This window comes from Diprion similis, chromosome 2, assembly GCF_021155765.1.
Source record: "Diprion similis isolate iyDipSimi1 chromosome 2, iyDipSimi1.1, whole genome shotgun sequence".
Taxonomy (NCBI): domain Eukaryota; kingdom Metazoa; phylum Arthropoda; class Insecta; order Hymenoptera; family Diprionidae; genus Diprion; species Diprion similis.
In genome coordinates, this window is record NC_060106.1 from 18,864,313 (window position 1) to 18,884,078 (window position 19,766).

Consider the following 19,766-nt stretch of genomic DNA (forward strand, 5'->3'; position numbering starts at 1 on the left):
GATTGTAAAGAATTGTGTATAGGTATACCGACTTTTATCGAAATGAAATTACTTATTGGATTCGCTCCACCATATTAGATCCGCCATTTGAAAATTTTCAATTTTTGAGCCCATATTCGTAATCAGTGACCCAAGAAACCCTTCGATATTAAATTTAAATGAAAATCTATAAAAATTAAGGACTCATTTTTGAGTTATGTGGAACCCATTTGGGGGTCGAACAGGTTAAAATTCAAAAGTGACCACCCTAATACATATATAATTAATAATCACTGAACCTAAACGTGGAGTTTGCTCAACGAAAGAAAAGGATAAGAAGAAAAAAAAAACGAGAAAGAAATTAAATTAACCAACAATAGTTTGGAGAACAGAAAATGTGCAATAAATTTTTTATTTTCGCCAGAAACGTATCACCAAAATGTCGAATATTTAACACGCGTCGAGAATATAAAACTTATTATAGGCACGTACGTAGACCCAAGGTATACACTCGTACGTATCACGTATCTATTTGCAAAACGAGCCTATACGATATATGCGACGAATATTCTCAATGTTGCGAAATACGCCACGGAGTATCGTTCTATGGGAGTCAAGGTCAATTATCGACCCTAAAATTAAAGCTCGTCCCTGCAGAAGCTTGTGGTAACGATATTTAAACATACCATAAATTATTCTTCCATTAGCGAGAATTGCGTATACATATATATGTATATATATATATATAGCGACAAATATGATATTAATAACGTGAGAGAAGAATTATTCGCGAAACATCGCGGAAAGAAGAGCTAAAATTAAAAGAAAAATAAAGAAGACAACAATAAAGTCAAATAAAAAATGATAGCTGTGCTGTGAAGCAATGAAATTTTCGCACCAACTGCCAAAGAATAAAAGTATAAGAAGTAACGAAAAAAAAAAAAAAAAAATTATGCATAAAACAATTTTGATATGAGAAAAAAAAAAAAAAAAAAAAAAAACTCGTCAGTGAAATTTGTAAACAACATTCTACTATGACGTGATAATCTTCATTATAGTAACTAAGAATGAGTTTCTTTGCAACGGAATACATATCGCGTATTATTTTTTTTTTTTTCTTCTTTTTGTTTTTATACGATTAATATCATATATATCGTACAAGGCAATGACTTGTATCGCATTATTTATTTAGTGTGTCTTCTTTTCTTTTCTTTTCTTATATACAAGTTTCTTTCTTCACTGACGACAGAATATGTATGGGTTGAAAAAATTTTTTTACAGCAAAAATTGTTCGGTGGAATTAAACCCGATCGTGAAACAACGCTGCTGCTGCATTATTATTCGTTTCCATCAGTGTGTATAATTAGTATAACGTTAATATATTAATTCATATCTTGGAAAAATATTAAATACAAAAGGTAGCATTTCAATGCCGAATAATCGACTGTATATATCGCTGTGGTGTTATAATTGAGATTAATTACATTGAATTACGTGTACTTGCAGCGTATAATCGTTATATAACAATTTAAATACGACGACGAAGTCGCTGCGCTGCTGCTGCAGGTCAGTATAAACGTATAATACAATATATGAGGCATTCCACCCGAAAATTACCAATTTTTTTTTTATTCATTTTTAAATATAGTCAAGTGTTTAAGAGAAATAGAAAAAAAAAAAAAAAGAATTATAATATATCAAACATTAACAAAGGACCTCAAATAACTTTTGAAGGAGTAGATTTATCGTAAAATGACAAGAGACCTTTTTTGTAGAACGTTCAATTTCCTACAAAAACGTGTTTATGAATTTTCTGTACAACGCGTCGTTATCTAGTTATAAAAATCGCAAGGAGCAAGAACCATTTTTGCCATGTTATTCTTATGGAAAGTAGAAAATCGCGATCAGGCACCTCTAAATATCAATATTAAAATCTGAAATTTTTATGGTATTTCTTTTTCAATTGAAACAATATTTTCAGTATACCATTAAAAAAAAAAATAGTAAATTTTTTTAATACAGTCTAATATATATATATATACACATGTATACAAGAAGCGTGATTGTTATTTTACGCTATGAATGGAAAACGAGATCAAACGATACAATATTATTATACTACTATATTGCATCTATATATATATATATATATATATAGATATATGTTATATAAGAGATAGCAAACGAAATGCTTGTAACGTATACGGTATTGATTTCAAAATCATATATTTATACGTGCATTCATAAACCTGGTCCCTAATGATAAAGTGTAATATTGTAACAATGAGTGCGTGACGATGGATGATACCGCGGAGTAAAAAGTGAAAATTTCTGATTACGCTTAGAGATGATAACGATATACTTAATTTTCATTGTAGTAAGATCGCTTTACACCTGTCAAAACATTGACTTGTTTACATAATGCATGAATTAAGGGCACGAAAGAACCGAATAATTATTTTGAAAAATTAAAATTACATGACAATGCTAAACATCTGCACTTGACTTTTAGTACGATGTACCATCGATGATTATTATTGTATTTAAAACCGATGTATGATATAATATATAAATATATTAATATTATAATAGAGATTAAATGAAATAAATTGTTATTAAAAAAATGGGTACAAAAATTCAATCAAGTCAGCAAGTTTGATAATGATGGTAAAATTCTCTGCTAAAAATCGCTTTCTTTGAGATAAGATTATGAACAAACGTTACACAATTTCTACGTTAAAGATAAAACAACAAAAACTTTCGCAGAGCAATTGTTGAACAAAAAAAAAAAAAAAAATCCCACATCAAGTTCAATAATTCGAATTTCTTTAAATTCGTAAATAAAACGGCAAAATTAAACGGAAATTGAAAGAAAAAAAAGAAAAGAAAAGTTTTAACAGTCGAACTAAGGTTAATAATAAGAAACTGAATTAGATACGACCTTCGCTCAATTAGACTCTGTAGCCGCTGTAAAGACGAAGAAAAAGAAGAAGATGAAGATGAAGAAAAAGAAAAAGAAGAAAAACTGCAGCAGCTACGAGCTCAAGGATTCGACAGTGGTGATCGAGTGTGGGTAAGATATAAAAGAAAGAAAGTCAAGGACTGGGAAGAGAATTGATTGATATAGACATATAGACACGAGAGTGAGTAGAGGTGGAAGTTCTTAGGTGAAAGGAAAATAGTTATAGGAAGATTACACGCGAGAGAAACGGTAGTGAGTGAGAATAATTATCGTATGAAATAAGTATAATAAAATCGTACGATTGATCGATATTGTAAAAAAAAGAAGCGAAAAAGTTCTTTCGCAGAAAAGCAAACTTTTACGAATTTGTTTATTTAAATATTTAAGCCGATTACATACAAACGGCGTCGATGCAATGAAAATGTCTTGAAAAGTCTCGTAATTCTAACACGCAAGTGATATTTGGCAGAAATTTTGTCGGTTTAAAAAAAAAAAAAAAAAAAATTTACTATTATATATATTATGAGGCTGAAGTTAGTAACGTTGACGTAATTATCGAATCATTTAGGCGAATAATTATTATTCTGCAATTTTATAATGACCTTTTAGTAAGTAAGTTGAGTCTTTAAAATGTGAACAAGCAAGTTTTGCTTCATTATATATCTCAGGCATATCTTGACGAAACAAAAAAAAAAAAATTCAACTTAATGGCGAAAAAAAATTCCATATAACCACTAAAAACACGTAACCACTGTGTAAAAAATTATGGTTTATACACTGCACACAGACGTATAAAATTTGTATTTGTAATCATCTATACGATAAATCGGAGCTCGTCTAATTTTAGGCATTAGGTATTGTACATACATGTAATACGTAATACTTGAAGCTTTCAATTTTTCTAGGAAATCCCGGAGATTATTTAAATCAGATATTAATAAATAAATATGAATTAAAAGTTGTATTTTAAGATATTAGATAAAAATTTTCAATTTCTGTATAAACAACAATTTAGTAATAAATCACTCAATATTTTGTTTCCTTCCTTTTATTTCTTCTTCTCCGTCTATCTCTCTCTCTCTCTCTCGAATTATAACAAGCTGAATAAATATCTTGACGAATATATAAGTACTACAAAAGTGTAATTATAAATTTGTGTAATAATTGTAAATCCACAGTTTGTACGATAAATGACTTTCACGTCTTGTGTACATACGCGCTGAATACGATAGTGAACATAAATCAAAAGAGAGAAAAAAAAGTGTAACAAGAAAAATACGTACGATCTTTGAATCTCATTCAAAAAATTTCTACCAATTCCCAGCTATTGTTTATTTGATTTTTCACTAATTTTTTTTCATACGAATCATATACCGTAGGTATGCGTATAATTATTAATTATATACATAATATTTTACGGTAACAAATTACGATGAAATCTATTATTGTAGAATATAACTTACGACTAGTGCCTGCGTACTGCAGAGTTTCAGTTTCTTTCGCTTAAGGCTTGACCTTAATTACTGCTGCACATATCCTCGCGGTTCTGCGCATGCTGCTGGATGACATAAATATCCCTTCACGTAGTTATAAAAATAAATCTCTTCCGTGTTTAGAAATACACGAGGACGTACGCGAAGCTCTAGTGGATAGTAGCAGCTTATTGTTAAACTTCCTCCGAATAACTGGCTTCTTTCAATATTTCAAATATACATGCATGCGTACATATATATATATATATATATATATATGTAGATTTATACAACATATGTCTGACTTTTCTTCACCGGTTCCACCACCTGTCTCGTATTTGCAGCAATATTTGCTCCAATTCTCACCGAAGCCAACGAGGAAACAAGTTTTCTCTCTTAGATTCTAGAATCTAGACGACTGTAAAATGTTCTAACGCTTATTATACATATACGGGGTATTCTGCGCCAACTCGACCACCCGATAATCATTTCATATTTTTTTGTAACGTTCTACTCGGCAAAAAAACGCGAAGTGATTTTTTTTTTATTTTATTTATTTAATGATATTTTTATAAATATTTGAAATCGATTGCGAATGCCTTATACTGAAATTTTTTTTAAATTCTTAAATATCCAGTGAATGACACAAAACACCCCCCCCCCGTCAAGGAAAACGTGGGCAAAATTATTATTTTTTTTAATTTTTTTTTATTTCATCACCTAATTTTTTTTCCATTCGAGGTACAAACGAAAAAAATTGCCGCGAGTATAAACGAAGTACAATCGATGTGACGAACGTTTTTTGCAACAAGGAGCAAGAGCAGAAGCGGAAAGCAGCAGCAGCAGCATTAGTAACGAGCGAAAATTTTACTGCTTCTTCATCGTTTGTCTACCGACGTTTTACGAGGTAATATATTTGCGTCAAGCATGGGGACAGCTGAACTGCTGCTGGAATAATAAAATGTACGCCCAAGTGCACGAGTGCACGAATTAAAGAGTCGAAGGTGTCATTGGTCCACATATTTCGAGGTCTGAGTCAAACTCGGGTCGGTAGAAATTTCTCTGACACTCATGAATACGTAGGTATGTATGTACATGTACATACATATATGTAACTAGGATGGGCGTTGTTTTGGATGTGAAAAATACTGAGACTGATAAGACTTGGCATTGAAATGAAAAATTAGACGAAGAAAAAAAAAGAAGGCAAATTTTTGAAAAAGAGAAAAATTTATACATTTTTGTAAGAAGAAAAAAAAAAAAAAAAAAAAAATGCAAACTGGGAGAAACGTAATCGTTTATTTGAAAAAAGGAATAAGAAGAAAAAAAGTATCATGTTTGTCGGTAAAACATTGATAATCGATTCGCTTACGGTAAAATTGAAAGTCGAAATTAAACGGGATATTATAATTTTTTATACCGATCATTTGACAGTAAGATCGTGTAAATTTCAAATTTTTTCATCCAGCAGTTTTTGAGATCATCGCGATAACTCGTCGGACAGATTGACAGATTTTATAAAATTTTTCTAAAAACCTGTTCTTCGGATTATAGAGTTTCGAGAAAATTTAAAATCTCATCGAAATTAGAAAAAAGTGATTTTCGACCAAAACCGAAACATTTCTTATATATTACCAAAGGTGATGAAAAGTAAAAAATGTAAAAAACTATCTTAACCCGTCCCAACGAGTTATCGAAATTTTAAATGAAAAAATACCAATATTCACAATTATTAAACATTTGTTTATATCAAAATAGTTAGGTGTTTTGTATATTTATCACTCACCTCGATTCAGAAGAAAGAAGCAGCAGAACAGGCAGTATAAAAAGACGAATATGGAAAAGTAAACTCCAGCACCATCTCGCCGATAGTTTGATATATTATGTATCAGCAGGAGAAAAACATGTGTCTTCAGATATTTTTTATCTTCTTCTTATTAAGGTGAAAAAATTGACTCCCGTTTGTTTTTTTTTTTTTGTTTTTTTAATTTTTTTTTTTATGAACTTTTCTTGAAATTTTCTTTCTGGTTTCTTTTTATTTTATTTTTTGACCTCTCGACGATACTGTTTGACCGTCACGATTTTTTTTTCCTTCGTTTTAATCTTTTTCGAAATATTTCCAAAGACGCGTCTTATATATAGAGTCCGCTCGTTGATCGCACCCGTTTCGAATTTATGCGCAACGGTAAATAATATATGAAAACAGTATGGAAAAAAGAGAAAAAAAAAAAAACAAAGTCAATTACGTGCAAGAAAAAAAAAATGTCAAATTTGGATTTCAATTAATTTTCAGAAACAGTTGTCGCGGCACACGGGTTAATTAACATAATTGACTAACAACCGATGACGATTGTATTATACTTTTACGGCTGTTTTGAACTACTTTACACAATACTTGAACGAAATTGGAAATAAGAAAAGAAAAGAAAAATGGAGAGAAAAAAAAAACAACAACAACAACAACCACTCGACTAGCAAAATTTCCTCAGTTTTTTTTATTAATCCCACAGCAGCAGCGATCACAGTTTTTTAAATATCATCCGGAGTCACGGACATCTGAAAAATGAATAAAAAGAAGATAAAATTAATGAGAATTATATATAATATATATATATACATACAACTTTATGAATATCAGATATTATCAGAATGTAGATATTTTTGTTTTATTTACTTGTTTTTGGTAATAGGATTAGAGGGGAAGAGAGAGAAAAAAAAAACTTCGTCATAAAATCTTCATAAAATTGCTCCACATCTCTTATCTAAATTATGTCTGTAAGGTTTATTAGTTTAATTTTTTCTTCAAAATTAGTTTTTTTTTTTTTTTGTTTTTTCCCTCCCCTCAATAGCTAAAACTGGATAACTTTCCACTTTGAATTTGATAATATTTATTTTCCTCTTATTCTTCCAAGTATCTACAAGACAATTGATAGTTTAATAATAACCGATGAAAATGAATTTCAGGAGACATTCATCATGAATTTTATTCCCAAGACACGTATAATATAATGTAAAAACAACACGACGACTTACTCAGCAAGTTAGTAAAATGACTGACAATGAGATATATATATATATATATATATATATATATATATAAATTCTGAGACACGTGAGTATATGCTGGGCTCGACGAGAGTGATAGAAATTGCCCTGAGAGTGAATTAATCTCGGAATTAATTATCTGAAACGAGAGGAAGTTGCAGATACGAGGAGCTGCGTGCCGTCGCGATAAACGAGATACCGAAGAGTTAGTGACGTTATCGTAACGAAAAATTGGAGGAGAGGAGAATATTACTGTGTTCTTAATTTAACAATAATTTTTAAGAACATAAGATCTCGAAACCCGAGTGTGCCTTGTTTTATTATGATTTATCTAAATTTAAGATAATTTCAAAATGAAGTAATAACCTTTTTTTTTCCTTATCATGAATCACTATATATATATACGATTATAACGTTATTAACTTCAATGTGATATTGACGAGAAATATGCTGACAATAAAACTCACACACTCACAAAGTAAGCCTGATTTGCGCACAATCACGTGGTATTTTTTTTATTATTTCAACATTGAAAACACAAACGACGCATGAGTAAAAAAAAAAAAAAATAAAAAAAAAAAAAAGCATAAATAGTGAAAGTAACGAAGAGTAATATAATCAAAAACAAAATGTGCAATGAAATAGTGTCTGACGTGCGAAAAACGCCAATGAGAAAGGAAAAAAAAAAAAACAGAAACAAGATACGATAGAAACAAATAATGGGTGCGGAAATAAAATAAATTTAAAAAACACGATTCTCAAGATTCTGTTCTGGTTTACATCCAGCGTTCCTTTCAACCGTTTTGTTTGTTTGTTTTTTTCGTCACTGTCTCCAATTTTTGATCGCAAAAAAAAAAAAAACCCAGCAAAAACAGTGAAAAAAAATAAACAATGTGCAAATATGAAAAATGATTGTCATTCAGCATTAATGTGCATCAAATTAAAAACGCGAAACTTTTATACAACATAAATTAATATGTATGTGTAAAATAAAAGCTATAAACTTACTATAACTGTATATAATATGTATGTACATATACAGATATAATAATAATTCAGTAACAAGTTGTCAAGCAATTTAAACCGATGCAATATGTACGTTACACATTATACACATTAGTTTAGTATCGTTAGTTCACGTTAGTACACATAAAGTGATGAGTATAGTGCATATTTATCGCCGGTAAGTTGAATGTTTAGGGGCCATTCATTAATTACGTAAGTACGATGTTAGCCATTTTTAATCCCCCTACCCCCATGTAAAAACACTTTAAGATTTCTTTGACTCTCCCTCCCACTTCTTACATAAGATTTTACCTATAGTTTTCATTTATAAGCTTCAAAGTGTCCAAAAATAAAAACATTTACGATTTTTTAAACTTATTATGAAATTGAAATTTTTTTAAATAACAATATATTTATGAAATTGTATATTAAAAATGAAAAAATAGATCTCATAGTTTATGGAACGTGTAAATAGAAATTTTTTTTGTAGTTTTTCAAACTGCTCTTTAATTTTCTGTGCGATTTTTAAAATAATCTTATTACCGACTGGTGAAACAAAAGGAATAATAAAACAAAAATCTTCTTATGACGAAAATTTCACTCTCCCTCTTCTATATAATTAGTTTACGATTACAACTATACAGAAAAATATAAATCACGCATTGTGCGTAGATGATATATATATATATATATATATATATATATATATATATATATTTTAAACATACGACAAACAGGAGGTTTGATAAGTTCCGCTACAATAATTTCACAGTCTGAGTCACACATTGTTGTGTTGAGTCAACATTTATAATAACAAGATAGAGTTTTGGGGTCACCATGATTACGAATCTGTAAATCAGAATTCAAAAATTCAATATGACGGATCTGATATATGACAAATGAAAATTTCAAATCAGATCGTAAACGGTCAAAATACTTTATGCAAAATCTGATTTCAGATCCGTCATCAGCTACCTCAAAAACCACTGGACATAGTTTTTTCTCCGGAACATGAATCGTTGCAACAACGTTTGCAGCCTCGACGTGATAAATTAATAGAGAGAACACAGCACCCAAAAGGTGTTCCAAATACTTTTATTCAAAATGTTATTTCTCGATCAGGTATTATTTAAACACCTCTTCAAGACCATAATTTATTACATTTGCACGGTTGTGAATGGCACAAAAAAAAAAAATAATAAATAAACCGTTCATCCGAGTGGAACGCGACGTTTGAGAATTTTGTAAATATGTGTGCATGTGTGTATATATATATATATAAGTATGGATATGTGAGAATATGTCCAGACAAGAACGTGTAGACAAACTGCGGGGTTTCGGACTTGGGTTTATTTTCGACGGTAGGTTATAATTTCATCGTCAGCAGCTACAGAGCCGTTATCAAGCGCACGAACTAGCCTGACCTCGATAATTTTACCGGAAATTGAAAACCGACTTTTTATATTTCCGTATAAATTTAACCACATACGAAATTATCAACATAAGAATATCGTACCGAAAAAGCGTAAAAAAAAAAAAACATTAAAATACTATTGAAATAAATATTAATATATATATATAGAAATAGAAATTTCTATAAAAATTTTAATTTGCGCACAATATTTTTTTCTTTCGGATCGTTGTGCGTAACTATTATGCAGCTCAATGAAAACAGATCTAACGGATTAAAGATATTTTGAAAAAATTTTTTTTTGATCATCCGGAAAAGAGTCGCGCGAAAGTAGTGAAGAGAAGAAGAAAAGAAGAAGAAAAAATTTACGTCATTAGTCACAAGTATACGGTCTGTTATTCTAAGGGACAGTATAATTGTTTCTTCCGCCGTGACGAAGCTTTGGTATAATAATAGTAATAATAATAATAATAATAATAATACGTGATGCGGTGCAGGCTGTTTTGTCATGCTTAGTCGCTGCTCTTCCTTAAAGTGAAAAGCACGCAGCAGCAAACAATTCTAAGAGCTAATTCTAAGAGCTAATTTTAAGAGCTGAAAATTTTTACGTATTACTTTAATTATAGAATTATTAAATAAATTAGCATCGAAACTATGTAGATTTGCCAACTATAGAAAATAGGCGATCAAATAGACCGATAGAAATCTATTCTTCTCCTATATTCGATTCAAGGAATTTAAAAATATTTCAATAGAGAAAAATAAAAAGTGGTAAGATCAACTAAACAAAGGAAAAAAGGAAAATTCTCAACCGGTGGAACATTATTTATTTCAAGTAACAAAACACTTGTTACGTCATATATATATGTATATAGTTGGTAATATCGACAAGTCTTCATTTACTTTTTTTTTTTTTTTTTTTTTGTTTAGTTTGCAACGGATTCTGATGACCGATTACAGACGATAAAATAGAATGGAAAACGGTGTTTTTTTTTCTTCACATCATAGAACAGATTTGCGTTAATTTCTACTGCCTTGCTGCAAGTCTTTCGTTACTACTTTTTCTTTCTCTCTTTGTCCTCTTCATCCTGCGGTAACGCAGGCCACATTGTAAACGCGCTTACAATCTCCCGTTGAAATGAGTTTGCTGTCTATTGCAAGAGCAGCGACGACGGCGAGTAATGACCCCATAATATAACGACGCGTGAATTCCTGTATATATATATATTCACTGTCGCGAGTTTGTACACTCGAAAACGTTGAATTAGATATTTGAATGAAATATTACAAAATAATGCGTTAAGTCCGTCGAATAGAGTGTCGAAAAATGATTAAGATGTATTTTTTTCCTTTTTCAATTCAATGTTTATTAACAAAGATATAACAAGTTAAATTCCGCGTGACGTCATAATGTTCACCTTGTAGTATGTATGTGTATACCTATGCGCGTTGTGACGTCACGCGTCAATTTCAAACTGCTATATCTTTGTTAATTATGAACATTGAATTGAAAGAAGAAAAAATACGTGTCAATTATTTTCTGATATATATATTCTATCTGACGAATCTAATGGAATTCTTTAGTTCAAATACCTAATTCTACGTAAGGGCATTGCAGTTTCACGGCCCCAGAACAATTCGCAGTCAAACTCAATGTCTCTGAGTGTACATACATCTGCTGTTACCGTCCAGCGCAGCGGTCAATCGTTGTTATTTCATAAGCTTAGGCGTGCACATAGAGTGACAAACCATAATGATGGTTATCATATATCCAAGTGTAAATATAAAGTCAGCTGTTGAAATAATTTTCCTGATTTTTCTTTTCTTTTTTCCTTCTTGTATTTCAAACTCAATTCTCTTCGGATCGTGCGCGTTTTTTTCTTTCTTGAAAATAATTGATATATTGTACGTGAGAAATGAAAATCACTAATAAATTTCTCTATAAATAAACATACAATTTATAAAGAATTATTTCCACATCAAAGTTTTAACAAATTTTTAGGTGAAATTACTTGAAACAATTGCAAAATCTTAAAACGCATCTTCGACTCTGGAACAAGCATATTGAAATCGTTGTATGAAAGGTAAAAATTAATTTCGTACAAGGTTTGATAAAAACAAGAATTAATTTCACCTTGCATATAATTTGAAAATGAATGTTAATGATCTTGCGTGAAAAATGATTGACGATTTTTTATATAAATTACAGAAAAAACAAACAGAAGAGTAAAAAAAAAACGCTTCAACACTTTTGTAAAACGGAAATACCCAAAGTACCAAAAAGGAAGTAAAAGAAATTATTCACGGAAGCGAACTCAAAATCGGGACAAAAAATTATATTTTCCTTTAAAAATGTTTAAATATTCGTAATTGAAAACCGACTGCATGAAAAAAGATGACAAAAAAAAAAAAAAAACCGAGTTCAGAGACGCAAGTGTTAATTAAAAAATATTTGACCAAATTAAAAATGGTAAAGTGAAAAATGTGTCGAAATTTTATATAAAATTCCCGACATATGACCGTAAAAAAGTTTCATAAAAAATTCGTTACCTCTGCGTCATGTTTTTGATAATAACTAATTGAGAAAATGGAAAAATTAAAAACGTCATATTCGTCTCTCAAATTTACCTCAACTTTCTGCATCGTTTGATATATATATATATATATATATATATATATATACAGATTAACAAATGTGAGGGAGTATATATAAATAATTTCTTAACATAATTTCTACATACGCACACGCTTAGGCAACGGACGGATACAATATACATATATATGAAAATTCCTTAGCACATTTGGAAGCTTATATGAATATAAAAAAGCTAAAGAGAAACACGAGACCTGAAAAAGTGGCGATTGTAAATTAATAGGCTTCTAGATTTCACTCGTCTACAATAAAAGCGAATATTTTTATTATTGATTCTCATATCGTCCGCGGATTGTAAAACTATTGACGCGGATTGCAAATATATGTGTGTATATATATATATATGCAATCAAGATAATTCCAACATTGTAAATGCGCAAGAGAATTACATAAATCATTGACCTCATGGCACGCTGAAAAAAAATTGGGCAACATTTACTCGCTCTACTATCCACGTGATGATAAAAATTTTGTAACTGAAAGGATACGACTGCCTACAGAGTAGTGAACAGGTAAAGAAATAATAAAAATAAAGTCAAATGAGTGAGGGTATTAGAATAACTTTTGTAACATATATATATACACTATATACGCCAATACAAGAATTATTCAAACATTTAATGGTAAGACTGTAATTTAAAAAGTATGAAATGTTGTTGTACGTGTATTACATATCCTTGGACATATATGTATATATATCCTACGTAATAGCATGCTTAGAAGACTTCATGTTCGTCGTCGTGTAATAATAAGATATAGATTTGCGCAAGATTTAACTATGATACGTATGTATGCAACAGAAGCCTTCAGACTTCGTGCGGATTATAGTCGAAGAGGAATATAGAAGAAACACAGGTACCTAGTTAAAAATAAAAAGAAAAAAAAAAATCGGCGCGGCACAACGTAACGCAGAGATAGTTATTTGTATTTTTATTTCATCAGAGAGAGAGAGAGAGAGAGAAAAAAATCTCGATCATTTGATCTGTATGTTCGTTATATTTTTAATTCTTTCACTCTTTGATTATTATTTTTTCTCTTACTCACTGTATAAAATACTTCTTTCAAATTACAAATTATGTATACATGTATAATAATTTATCCAAAGAGTTGATTTTTATTTAAGGACTCGTAAGTGAGTTCAGGAGCTAATTCAAGTACATTTTATACAAATGCACGTGAACGAGAGGAGATGAAAAGATTATGAAAAAGGATACTAAAAGAAAAGAAAAAGAAAAAAAGAATGCGTCTTTGTCGTTGTACGGTTTGTAAAGAGAGTAAAAATTAAAGAATCGGGGTCGCGATACTACAGCAGTTGATAAACATGAGATAATTAACAACGGCGTGTCTGCGACAGACTTTATCGCTACAGGAATCAAGAATTTTTGTTTACCGAATCTAGTCGTTGAACCGCTAGCGCTGTACCTATAAATACAGATACCCGAAATCTCAAACTTTCTATTCTCATTTTTGATTTCCAAGATTCGGGTATATGTAGATAAAAAATTGAGCCTCAAATTTGTGTAGTACTTCTAAACTGGAAACATGGTTTCTAGGAATATGAATGTTAAATGACTTCGCAGATCATTCAGTGCATATTCGCCCACAGTTAATTTATTACCATATTACATGTATGTACATATGACGTGTAATCTAGACACAGACAAGTTTTCGGACTAAACATATCGAGCTTGAATCGTTCGTCGAAACGAGATAGTCGCAGTGATTACGAAGCTGAAGTTAGTAACGTGAACTTATCGAAACGTTAAAACAAAAATTACTGTTTTGTACATTCTTCTGACTAAGCGAAGAAGTTGAATTTACAAGATCTGAGTTGTTTGTCGATGCTTTATTAACGGTTTACTAAGTATCGGGTAATCCTAAAGTTGTAAAATAACGACTTTTACTGCGGTCGGCATCGTTAAAATAACGTTGCAAACTTCAGTCTGATCTAGGACTTCGTAATTTAAATCGGCTAATCCTCCCTGAAGTGAGGAATCAAAGGCAATAAAAGAAGGGGGGGAAAAAAGAAAAGCGGCAACAGTTTGAGAGAGATTTATTAGCAGTATTAGCACCCCGCATCAGCCATCATCCACCTGACGTGAAAGGAAGCGAAATGTCCGTTTTCTACCGTCAGCTGTCGGCCGACGGTGGCCGTTTCTTCTCTATTGATTGGTTGCTATTGAAGCAGCCCGTACGCACGCCGAGTACTTAGAGGTTAGGTTAGGTTAGGTAAGGTAAGGTGAGGTGAGGTTGAGTAACGTCGAGCCGTAGAAGTGAATACCGCCTCGGTCATTAGCAGGGTCGCAACCTGACTCACGCCGACGCCAGGTGATAAAAAAAAAAGGTTTCCAGGGCGACGAGGAGCCGAGAGTCGCGGAGATTCGAAGCACGGCGAAGGCGTCGGTCTGCCGAGTGCGCCGAGTGAGAAAAAAAAACAAAAGACGGTCGGAGAGCGCGTAAGTAAACGAAGTGAAGCGAGGTACGTGTGTAATCGTGTACTCACCCTAACCCTGAAGTTGCGAAGAGGGAAAGCGAAGCCTCGACGTCGTCGTCGCAGCGAGAAACGAATGTCGGTCGTAGCGTGTGAGACGGAGGCGCCTATTTTTGCCCACACCAAGGCCGCTTCCTGCAGAGGCGTTTATAATCCACCATATATGTATGTGTCGACGAACAGCACAAGTAAAAAACTGCAGTTGCCTTATCACCGTAGTATTATCATTTTTACTGCACCACAACAATGCGTAAGACCACTGTACGATTAAGCACGCTTGCGTAGGCAGCGACACATGCGATTCAATTAAATTTCCTAAATTACCTGTGCCAGGAACAACGGAAACTGATAGGACTCACAGTGTCCGGGAGATGAAGTGTCCTAATGTGTAATCTAATCTGCCGGTGTTTACACGCCCTGATCGAACTCGGCCTGCGACGCTGTCTCTCTCATCCAATCTCTCCTGATCGCGGCGAGAGAAATCGAATGTAACGGTAAGCAACGCTTATTCGCTCGGGACAACAACTTTTCACCGAAAGAGACGCGCGCGCGGAACAATCTCCTCGATTCAAAGTCCCCGACTGATTTGATTCTTCGTTTGACAGCGCGGCCTCATCCCGACCGACGCTGTCTCGCGTTCGTCGCGCTATCTGTCGGCCAGATTATAAACGATCTTCGTTTCGCTCTCCTGCATCAATCTTCGCCCGCAACGATGCGATGTGCGGTGTGTCCGAGGAGCGAAGAGCGAATAAGTAAGTATATTGACGACCACGCGACGCCGGCATCAAGAGCTCTGGCGACTCGACGAAATATCGACGAATCGAGACAAACGGACTAGGTACTCTCAACTTTTCTTCGTCGATATTTTATCACCATCTTCGCACTCTGCTTTCATCACCCACTGCATTGGATCGATTTGAATGACGCCACCACGCGGAGATCAATTCAAAGATATGTCGGCGATATTGCGAAATCTGCGGAATATTATGAATGAGTGTGTTCCTCAGCTTGATGAATTCAATATTACGTGTAATTGTACTTATATACTGCAGGAGAAACTTGTATGACATATTCTACTGAACCTTTATGAAAACTGTATATCGTTATTGAAAAATAAATAAAAAATAAAATCAAGAAATTTACTCAAGTTGTAGAATGATTTGGTACTATCCCACGGCACGTATGTATGTACTATGTTATGGTATATCTGGACTACTGGACTTGTATTAGATAACGGAAGCCCGGTGGCGTAATTGGATACATTGATTGGGTACCGGCATTTGGTAATCATATAATGTTGTATAGGCGACTTCTCATTCGAGAAATTGAATCAACGTTCCCACCGTTCATTGTCAAAACTTGATGAATATGTAACGGTTGGGTTTTTCAACTTTCAACTCTTATCTCAACGGCAATTACACTTTTTGCGAAATGCGTTCAGAATCGCGATTAACGTATTTTCATTTATTGCAAATCGCAAGCTATTTCAGATGTTTAAATCTTGTATACGAAAAAAAACTTGTCCAGTCAGAAAATACAATTGTAATCACAATTTTTGATACCATTCTTTTGTTTTTCTAATCGTTGGGCGGGGGCGGGGTCATTGCTGGTCGCAATCAAGAATTTCGACCAGATTTTGCAGTAGCTTTGACCACTATCTTGAATTTATGGTTTAGGTCGGAAAATATCAAACATGGACAAAAAATTGTTCCGACCAAAGTCGTAGAGAATTAATTTCCCCACGAGTTTAGCTATGAATCTGACAGAAATTCTGGATTTAGACTACCAAAGAAGAAAATAGTGCTGGTATCGCAAAATTGCTATTTCAGATGTTCTTTTTTGTTATTGTTATACATACCGGCTGAGCTATTTGAACAAGTAACTTCGCACTTTTACTGTTATACTGGATGATTCGTTCACCACGTAAAATTGCTAAAGAACATTATCCTCATTTGTTCACAGCCAACTCTCGTGCCGTTAATTTATTTTCCTTATGTTCTCCATATCGCAGTTTCTCCAGAGCAGTTTGAATGTGAAATTTAATATACGTACAGCCACACACACACACACACACACACACACACACGAACTATAATTAACATTTAATATGATCTCGAAAATTTTACAGATCAACAACTTTTCTAATATCAAATAATTACAAGAATCTCCAACATGTTGACTTTACTAATAATGCGTAAATAAAAATACATCGTCGCCATTTTCAACGTTAAAATGATGCCAACCGTCGCGAGCATTGAAGCATAAAACGTGACCAATTCGGCCCATTGCATTCATTGTTTTTGATTGCTCTGTTGACTCGTTTTTCCCCATTTTTCGTATGTACGGAAGATGCGCTTGGCTGTAATAACCATCAGGCTTTAGCGGACTTTTATAATGCAGGATAGCACAAAACATATCCGAAGAATTCTCAACATTCCTACTCATTTTTCAACCCAAATACCCAATACAATTATGTCTCATATAACACAAGAATATTAAATCATCACAGGCATGGCATGATAATTGAAATCCTAGGAAGGTTTAATAGTCTGTAATTGGGCCATCGAAACGATCAAATTGCGGGTACACTTTCTTTTTACATTGTTAAAATATAATGTCTCCGACGTCTAACTATCATACTTTCACATAGCATCAAATCAGTGATAACAATTAGCATTTTTTAGCATGGCCGTGGATTTCCAAAACAAGATGTAACCCCTCTTATAATTTTGGAAATTCATTCAAATACTTTCACGTGTACTAGAAAAAGTGTGTAGTAATAACCGTATAATAGACGGCTAAATTACAGACTGTCAGTTATTTTTGATCCATGCATCGAGGCAAACAATTAATTATTATAGTAGTGACACTGAACTTCTTAATTGAGAGGCCAAGACGTGTAGGCAGCCAATTATTAACTATATATGTATATATATATATATACCTATTCGTATTCTACCGAGCTCTTCGGGGCACAACGCAATGCAAGTAAGAAATACGAATAAATTTACGACTCTGCGGAGTTAAAAATGCATACAATATCATCGAATACCCCATAATAAAACTGATTGTATTTTACTCTTACGGATTATTTTTATGAATTAAACAACTGTTGCACAGAACTCGTATATATAAAAAAAATGAAAAAGCAATAAAGAAATGAAATTGTGACGTAATTTTGATGCTGATTATTTCTCATAAAAAGAGGCCCACAATCTCGTCTTTTAATTATCAATGTTTTTTTTCACACGACCTTGCTATATTGATTTTATTCATTCTTTGTCGATAGAACGAATTCATTTGGCAACTTCTTATTACACAGCCATGATTCTGATTACTGTATTGCGGGTCTCGTAATTCAGGAGTTTGTCCACGAGCGTAATGCGCTACAGGTTACATATAATCAGGCGGGCTACTGCGTGAAACTGAATAATCATTCTAATCTAGAATGACCAAAAGATATGGCCATTCAGGTATAAATAAATTTGAAAACATTCAATCAGTAATCATTGATACAGATTTTGCGATTATAAACGATGTTAGGAATTTAAGATCTATGAAATTGCATTTTAGATTGGTAAATCTGTGTAAAGTTACTGAAGGACTGGGTGAAAATTTATACAGAGATTTTGTGAAAATTGCGAAGCAGCTTTTAAATAGATAGACAGGATACAAATTTTTTGTCATTTTACAGCTAAGTTTTCTGGTGAAAATCTCAACATTTTTCATGACGATGTTCCATCATTTTTCTTCAACGTTCTCAAAGTTGTGCTGGAGTGTCTCACGTTTTTCTGTTGAGATTCTGACAATTCTTTGCGCAAATTTAATAATTTTGAATTCAAATTAACAAATCTATTTCAATCACTGAAATTTCAATGGACTCGGTCATACACCGCTTCAAACCAACAGATATAACTAGTGAGTAACACTGTGATTAACTGATGTTTTCGAATTTACAAAAAATGTGGAAATCTCACGTGTCCAGGGTTTGTACGCTTTTTGGAATCTGAAATTTCCGGACTTTTCTAGGTATTCTATCCTGAAAATAGAATTTTTCAACAACCTTTCAAGAAATATGCCGCTGATTAGTGACAACTGTTTTAACACTTTAATACCGTTAATATTACCTAGTAACTATCTTACTGTCTATCATTTTACAAACAATAGCATGCGATTTGCCGAGAGAAAAAAACGAAAGAATTGCCTGACTTTGCTCTGCTGTAAGAAATTCCCTGAGTTTTTTCAATTATCTCTGGACGTGCAAACCCTGAGTCGTGAAAATTCAGAAACTTACAATAGTTAACAGAAAAGTTTAAGTATTTACTCATTCGTTTATTTATTTCTAATAACTTAATTGTAGACATGTAATTTAGATTTATTTTTCACGTAAACAATATGTATTAAAATTATAGACATGAACCACCCTTATTATTATTAGTGTTATTAGATCCATATATTCACGACGCACATCTGTTGCGAATTTAATAAATATTACTCAATATAAAATATTTGTCCGTATATGCCCTTTATAAGTTTGAATAAAACATTTAGCTTAATTCGCCGATATCCATTACTACTGCCGAAAGTACTGGTTATACTTGATGCAAATTGTTTAATTGCTTTGAAAATTTGTCTGCACACTCAGCTCGATATCCAATATGGCAATATTTCAAAAAAACTTTTGTATCACTTTCTGGATTGGTTGCCAGATATATTACATGCAAACATGTCAGTGTGGAATTCAAACG

At 32.5% G+C, this 19,766-nt stretch overlaps 1 protein-coding gene across 2 annotated transcripts in view; it reads right to left on the reverse strand.

Moving 5' to 3' along the window:
* LOC124416148 (probable beta-hexosaminidase fdl) overlaps window positions 1-6,316 on the reverse strand; it is a 62,722-nt gene extending 56,406 nt beyond the window's left edge. Inside the window, exon 1 of one of the 2 annotated variants that reach the window (XM_046897061.1) lies at window positions 6,200-6,316. The gene's annotated coding sequence lies outside the window, so the exon portion shown is untranslated. The remainder of the gene's footprint in view (window positions 1-6,199) is intronic. The other variant, XM_046897060.1, reaches the window with a different exon arrangement.
* Between the last annotated feature and the right edge of the window lie 13,450 nt (window positions 6,317-19,766).